Source organism: Mustela lutreola, chromosome 7 (assembly GCF_030435805.1).
Source record: "Mustela lutreola isolate mMusLut2 chromosome 7, mMusLut2.pri, whole genome shotgun sequence".
In the NCBI taxonomy this organism is placed as follows: Eukaryota; Metazoa; Chordata; class Mammalia; order Carnivora; family Mustelidae; genus Mustela; species Mustela lutreola.
In genome coordinates this window covers 107,669,338-107,676,800 of record NC_081296.1, presented here as the reverse complement: position 1 = coordinate 107,676,800, position 7,463 = coordinate 107,669,338, and the positions used below count along the sequence as shown (strand labels likewise).

The 7,463-nt window shown below is 40.6% G+C and overlaps 1 long non-coding RNA gene across 5 annotated transcripts in view; it reads right to left on the bottom strand.

The window, feature by feature from the left end:
- Nucleotides 1-2,190: 2,190 nt before the first annotated feature.
- Nucleotides 2,191-7,463, bottom strand: part of LOC131836579 (uncharacterized) — a 36,707-nt gene continuing 31,434 nt past the window's right edge. For all 5 annotated transcript variants that reach the window (XR_009355681.1, XR_009355682.1, XR_009355680.1 and 2 more), the window contains one exon: nucleotides 2,191-3,597. This is a non-coding gene — a long non-coding RNA (uncharacterized LOC131836579). The remainder of the gene's footprint in view (nucleotides 3,598-7,463) is intronic.

The following is a 7,463-nucleotide window of genomic DNA, read 5'->3' as shown; positions in this document are numbered from 1 at the left end:
TGACATACCCCAGCATTCAAGTCTTACACTTTTAGTTAATTACCGAATACCCCCCAGTAATTTTAACCTTCTTCCAGGTCATGGAAACAAAAAGGGCTGCCAATAATCACTTTCTAAAAGGACTAAAAGGGGTTTTCTTCCTCCCTATCCTTGCTCGGAGTCCATAAGCAAAGCCTGCTTTGCTCTCTGGTGACCTAGTGAAAAGATGATAAATGAGAGAAATGGATTTAAAAAGTTTTCTGCTGCTGACTACCAGCCCAGTTAGAGGTTTGGGCTCTGGTTAAGGCTGTGGTATAGGACTTACAACTATAAAAATAACACTTGCCTTTAGACTGGATCAAATGATAGAGTTAGCTTTTGTGATGTTCATGCGTCTGGAGTCTTGAGTCAGGGCATCATCACAGGTTGACTTCCTGATTCTTCGATCTTCTAAGACCCTGACCACTGCTTTTGGGATACTCAGGCCCCCTTCTAACTGACTAGGCTTAGACCCAATTAGCAAAAGCCCATGCACATGATTGTTATGCCCTTGCTTCCCTCCTACCTAGCTCTACAGCTTAAGACCAGCTCACAGGAGCAGAAGGAGAGAACTGAAAGGTTGAGAAGACTTTAGGAAGGGTGATGGAAAGATGCAAAACAAGTAACAGTAGAATCTGAACACACTTCAGTCCTCCCAGCCATACCACAATTCTTTGGCAGTTTCAGGCTTTCCCCATCTTACCATCCACTCCCCACATCCTCACCATCATTCACCAAATGAAAGCTAGAGAAGGCTACCCACTGCCACCCAGAAAGCTATTTCAGTTTGTTCTGCTACATAGATCAGACTATTCAAGAGGATAATTGTGTACCTGGCTCTATAAATTGGTCTATAGTTTTGGTGTTTTTAAGGTTTGTGTGTTTGTTTTTTCTCAGAAAGTAATGAAGAAAGAGCAGCTGCTACAAATAACAGAGGAAGAAAAACCAATATATTACTTTGAATAGCTTGGACTTCCCAGTCACTGAGTACTCCTTGAGATAATCTAACCTCGCTAGATCCCAGATATGAAGTCTGCACACTCAAGACTTTTTAAAAAGTCACTTGAATTTTTTCTTTCAAGAATCTGAACCCTCAACACAGTAGCAGAAAGACTTGCAGTATCCTGGGATTAAACAAGCTAAGGAGTCCAAAAGCAAAGACTCTATCTGGCATTAGTTACTATAATGAATACTCCAACACCCAAGGAAATTGACCTTTCTCCTGCAGAAGTCATGGCCTCTCCCTTGCTGGGGTTTGTCTGTAGTGACAGATCCACCGGACAAACTTCCAGTCAGCAGTTTAGGATACAATGTAAAGAAATTTCATGATGAAACACTGAATGTGCTGAATAATTTACAAATGTACAAGTTCAGATATAGTTTATATTCAGTCTAAGCCACAGCCTTTTTCTTTACCATCTTAGTCACCAGTAAAGTAGGATTCTTCCAAGCTGGCTTCTCCAATGTTTGTTTTTGAACTCAGACTTGACCAGGCTACTGTGATCCTGAACCACAATGATGCTATTTGCATTGTTAACAACTGCTATAAGAGATAAAACCTGAAATCTTTGTTCCATGCAATCATGCAGAAACCAGACCAACAAAGGCTCTGTCCTCTCCAATACATGGTTTCCAAGGTCACCCTGGCTACTGACACATGATCAATAGAGGAGTAAAAAGTGAAGGCAGATCACCTACAAGGTATTTATGGATCAGGCATGGAAATGATGTGATGACTTCATCTGGCATTCCATTGGTCAGAATTTGGTCACATGGTCCCACCTGAATGCAAGGGTGGGTGGGAAATGTAGTCCCTGTTCAGGCAACCACTTCCCAGAAACAATTCTCTATGAAAAAGGACATGAATCACTTGTGGACAGCAACCCAGATCTGCTAAAATGAATATAATAGTGGTGGTGGTGGCAGCAGAAGCTACCATTTACTGTGTTCCAGTCCCCTGCTAAGTGCTTACCAAAGACTTTCTTGTGGAGTCCTCAGAATAGCCCAAGGAAATACATTTTATTATCCCACTTTTAAAGATGAGAAAGCTGAGGCTCAGAAAAAAATAAGTTACTTCCCAAAATCACATGACTAGCCAGGGAGAAACAAGGACTAAAATCTCAGAATACCTGAGCATAGTGTCCCTGTTTTTAAGCACCACCCTGTTTTTAAGCAGCCTATTACTTTTGTTCCTCCCTTGAGAAATGACACCTTCAAAACCTAATACTTAGGTTTAAAATCGCTCTTGACCAAATAGGGCCAGATAGCTTTCATGTTGGAGAAGAGACTAGGGTCAAATCAGGGAAAAAAATTAATAATAATGGGGCTGCAAATGTTTTCAGTTTGGCTGGTTTGCTTTTTTATTGTGGGATAATTCAACCAACTGATGTGAAGTACTTTCTGACATAAAGTTAATGGAAGTTTCAGTCTCACTTTTTAGAATGTTTTAAAAAAACAGAAAAAAAGCAATTTCAGATCTTTGGGTTTTTTTGTTACAATAACAAATTTCATTTCTCAGTTTGCTATAGCCTGTGGGTCTTGTGGACATGAGGCCCATTGATCTTCAAAATTGGATATTTTATGAGCTTATCTCTCAGGTGCAGGTCTTAAAATTTGAGGTGTCTGATGTGGAATTCAAACCCTTTGCTCTTCAGGGAGAAGCTCCGGGTTTTGAGCTCCCTCCTGATTATAGGTCACAGTGCTGAGAGTGGGGTTTACGGCAAGATTGTGTCTTGGGCTCTTCAACCAACTTTGATGTGGCTTTTTTTTTTTTTTCTCTCGTTTGCCCAATGTGTAGGAGTTGCTCAGCTAGTTTTTAGGGTTTTTTCAGGAAAAAAAAATTGTTCCATATATAGCTGTAGGCTTGGGGTGTGTTGTGGGGAGAGAGTGAGTTCTGGATTTTCCTACAACACCATCTTGAACAAGAATCTCACAAAAGCCTGGTTCATTCTTCTCCCCTCAGAATTCTAACTCATGTTGTCAGAGAAGTTCTTAAACCCTTACCTGAGAATTTAGAACTCTCTAAGTGACCTTTTGTTTTAAGCTTTTTCTGTGTTCTACAAAATCCCATTTTACTTTGGTTCTCTTTTTCCTCTTCTTGTAATCAAGAAAGTCATTTAACGTATCATGTCACCCTCCCTTTTAGTGAACTAACATCTGAATGGTAAGTGATCTTGATACTAGAAAGTCTCACAGTACGGCTTTTTTCTTCAAGAATCTTCATGAACTTACCCAACTACAAACACAGAATGGAATGTGTGTGTGTGTGTGTGTGTGTGTGTGTGTGTGTGTGTGTATGTGTCCTTTTTTCCCTTGACAACCAAGAGCCTATTTCTCACAAGCCCTACTCAGTTCTCACCTTTTATGGAGAAATCAGAAAACTCTCCCTGGGCCAAAAAAACATTCAGAAACTATTATTTCTCTAGGCCCAAGGCCCCAAATCCCCATTGCCCTTCTAAATAGTCAATAAAACTTATAGGAAGCATTCAGTTAAATGTGGGAAAATTAAATGTGTATATTTACCTCCACTGCCTAGCAAAGGCCACAAAAATTATGGTAAGGAAAGAATAAAGCATATACCTGCAAAAAAGAAAACAGTAAGAGAAATTAGGGTAACTAAATTTTGTAAGCTGAAAAACAAATGAACTAGTGATAACTGACTTAGAGCAAACCTGAGAAAAATAAAACCTCAGCTGGCAGAAGGGAAAAAGCAGAAGCAAACTGATCTGGACGACAGAAGGCTCAAGAACTGGGGATACTTCATACCTCTTAAAGAGTCTGCAGAAGTTTGAAAACCAAAGGATTTTTTGAAAATCTATATAATATATATAATATAGTGTTTCTCTTATTTATTGCTGCATTAAAACTGACCCCAAAACTTAGTGATTTAAAACAACCGTTTTGCTTTGCTCACAGTTTTATAGGTCAGGAATTAAGGAAGGACTTAGCTGGCCAGGTCATCTCTGATCCTCATAGCATTCACTGGGGCAGCCCTAGAAGGATCCATTTCCAAGATGGCTTCATCACTCATATTCTGGCACCTAAGTGATACCTGACCTTGTTCTTTCTTCCCTCCCTCTTTCTTCCTCCTCCTCCCCCTCCTTCTCCTATTCTCTCTCTCTCTCTCTCTCTCTCTCTCTCTCTTTCTCTCTCTCTCTCTCCATCTCCCCCTCCCCTTCTCCCTCTCCACACAAGCTATCTCATTCTCGAGAACCTCTCCCCATGGCTTGGGCTTCCCATAGCAGAGTGGCCTCAGGATAGTTGTACTTGTTAAATGGCTAGTGGCTTTCAAGACACAGGAAGCAGAAGTTGCCAGATTAGTTAAAGACCAAGCCCAGAACTGACCTAGCATCACTTCCATTGGATTCTACCGGTCAAAGTAGTCCAAGGGCCTATGAGATTCAAGGCGGTGGAGAAATAGACTCAACTCTTGATGAGAGATGGCAAAGTCACATTGGAAAAACACCAGTCCAGGGGGGAAAAATCCTACAAAGACTGTCGTTTGGAGGACCCTAATGAAGAAGCCCGTTCCAGTTCAGTAATCTCCTCCCCCATGCACAGATCTACCTACATTCTACTTTTCTTTTTACACTCAGTGTCACATGCTTCAGTATGATCTTATAGCCATGAATATCACATATTTGGGAAAAATCACTAACATCAAAGAGTGGGCTCAAAATAAACAAAAAATGGGGGGAACTTTGAGACCACATACATAATCCATGGAGACAAAACAAATTTTGTGTCCATGTAAGGAAAAAATGATGCCATTTTTTAGAGAGTTCATTTCCGTCAAAGTCAAAAAGTTGTAAGTTTAAAAACCAAAATAAATCTACAAGACATAACAATAACTTCAGAAGTAAGTATTTTCAGCTCTCTTAGCTATTTTTTATAATAGTTACCACCATATGATTATACTAATATTTCTTGATATTTCTATTTTTTATATTTAATGGCCTTCTTATGTAAAAAAGAGAGGATATAGCTCTTTTATGTAAAATTAGTTGTATTATAGGAAACCGTATTGTTGAGAATCTCTACCAAGAAAGATTTATCCACTTAATGTTGTAAGGCATTGGTCTAACACGACTTTGTGATCCAACATAGAACACAGCTGCTGCCAGGGACCCAGAACTGTGCCAAGTAAGTTTCCGTGTGCACCCAAAAATTTACACAGAAATAGACCTTTTGAAAGAGAAAAATAAATAAATAAATAACCAGAAATTCCGCTCCCTTCATTCTGAAGTTTAAAGTAGTTAAATATCTCTCTAGGGGACCAGGGTAGCCCATTACTGAAGCTAGATGGCAGTAAAGGACACCAAGCTTCTTGGAGAGAAAAAAAAACCAAAAAACCAGAAACGAAAAAACCCTCTCTGAGAGTAAAAAGTTTAATCAGATCGAACAAAGACAGGAAAATAATTTTGTGACCAAGAGGGCTAAATAGAGGCTCAGAGCTCAGCCTTGCTCAGTGGATATCTAGCCCGGTGGCAGCACACTTTCATCCTGAACCCTTACCCTTCTCCCTTGGGACAGCAGATGCTCTGGTTCTACTTCCTCAACTTGTCTGTGAGGACTCAAGAACTGAGCATCCATCAAGCACGATGGGCAGCGGATGAAGATTAGTACCAGCTGACACCAGTCCTAAATATGGAGTAAGGGGCAATATGGGAAAAGGGGGTGGGGGGTGAGTGAGGAGGAAAGTATCTCAAAGAAAATCCTGCTGTTTTCCAGGAGCTCAGTAAACACGACCATGCTTTCTTTCCCAGAAATAGTTTTATTTTGGTCCCAAACTCCAGGGACTGGATAAACAGTCCCTCCAAGCATTCTGACTGAGAGCAAAAAACAGAGGAATCATTGATATCTTCGACCATGAAACTCAAGGAGAGAATATGTGAGGAAAAACCCAAGATCAGGATAAAGATTAGAGTTCTTTGTCTTCAAACAGCCGTAAGATTTTACCAATCCTTAACTGAGTGAAGCTGGGAGTGGGTAAATAGGAATACATCTAATGCTATAATTAATTATAGTATACCTATATATATTAATAACTACAACATACATAACTTGCTCGTTATAATTTGATACCTTTTAAATGGAACTTTTCACAACCCCTCTTAAAAGAATCCTTTTGAATGTTGCTACAATGGAAACTCCTGAGATAGGCAGGTTGAACTGACCATCTGGACCATCTTCTTCTTGGTACATGGAAATAACCACATGCCCTTGCAGTCCACCAATTATCCAAATACCAAATATACAGGTGGCCTTAGGAATAGAGCCTTGAATATTGTCCTAAGTATAACCTAGGATGTTTTGTTACAAGCAACAGGAACCAAGACTGGCTAATTTAAGGCCAAAAGAGGTTTGTGTAGGAGGATGTGGCTGGAACTCTTAGAATTGTAGGAACAGATGAAAAACCAGACCTCAGACAGAACAGGCACCTGGAAGCCCCTGCAGGAGCTCATGGTCTCCCCTCCCATGTGCTTCCCACAGATGACTGCAGGGAGACTCGAGATTCCGAAGGGGGAGGGGGAGCGGCACCTGGGTGGCTCAGTTGGTTAAGTGGCTGCCTTTGGGTCCTGGATCTGAACCCCACATCAGGATCCCTGCTCAGTGGGGAGTCTGCTGCTTCTTGGCCCTCTGCCCCTCCCTCTCATGCTCTCTTTCTCTCTCAAATAAATAAATAAAATCTTAAAAAAAAAAAAAATATTCCAGTGGGGATGGGGGGGCAAGAATCTGATTGGGCAGTTGAGCCACATGGCTGAGAGTGGGTAAGGCAGGGATAGCAGAGGGTAGAAGGTTGTTAGCAGAGGAGAAGTGTTAGGCAGGCAGAAATAGTGGCTCCTATGTTATGCAACCCAAGCCACATTCTTTCTCATACTTCGTGGCTTCACTTCTCGGTTTCTAGAGTTAGTCCCTACATAGAGAGTAAACCAGTGTTCAATGGCTGACGTCTGAATTATACAATAGTTCTCTTGAAGAGAAAAAATAGCTTGGTGGTTAAGTGCATGGGCTTTGGAGGCAGACAGCCTGGGTTCCAATCCCAGTTTCAACCTCACTAGTTGTATGACCTTGGATGTTTTCTAAAGGATCAGTGTATCCAGCCCCACTCAAGCATTCTGAGCTCCCAATTTCTTTAGCAATAAAATGAGGAGAATGTTCATCTGTGTTGTGTAGGGTATCTTTGGAGATAAACCATAGAAAGCAAATAAATAAGGGAATTTAATGTCTTATATAACTGAAAAGTCCAGGGGTAGGAAAGACTTCAGTGGCTCACCAACCTCTTGACATATCCAGCTTCTTTCCATTTTCAGCTCTGTTCTTTGCTCTTTTTCTATTTTTTAATTTTAATTCCAATATAATTAACATACAGTGTTATATGAGTTTCAGGTGTACAATATAACGATTCAACAATTCTATACACAACTCAGTGCTCAGCACAATTA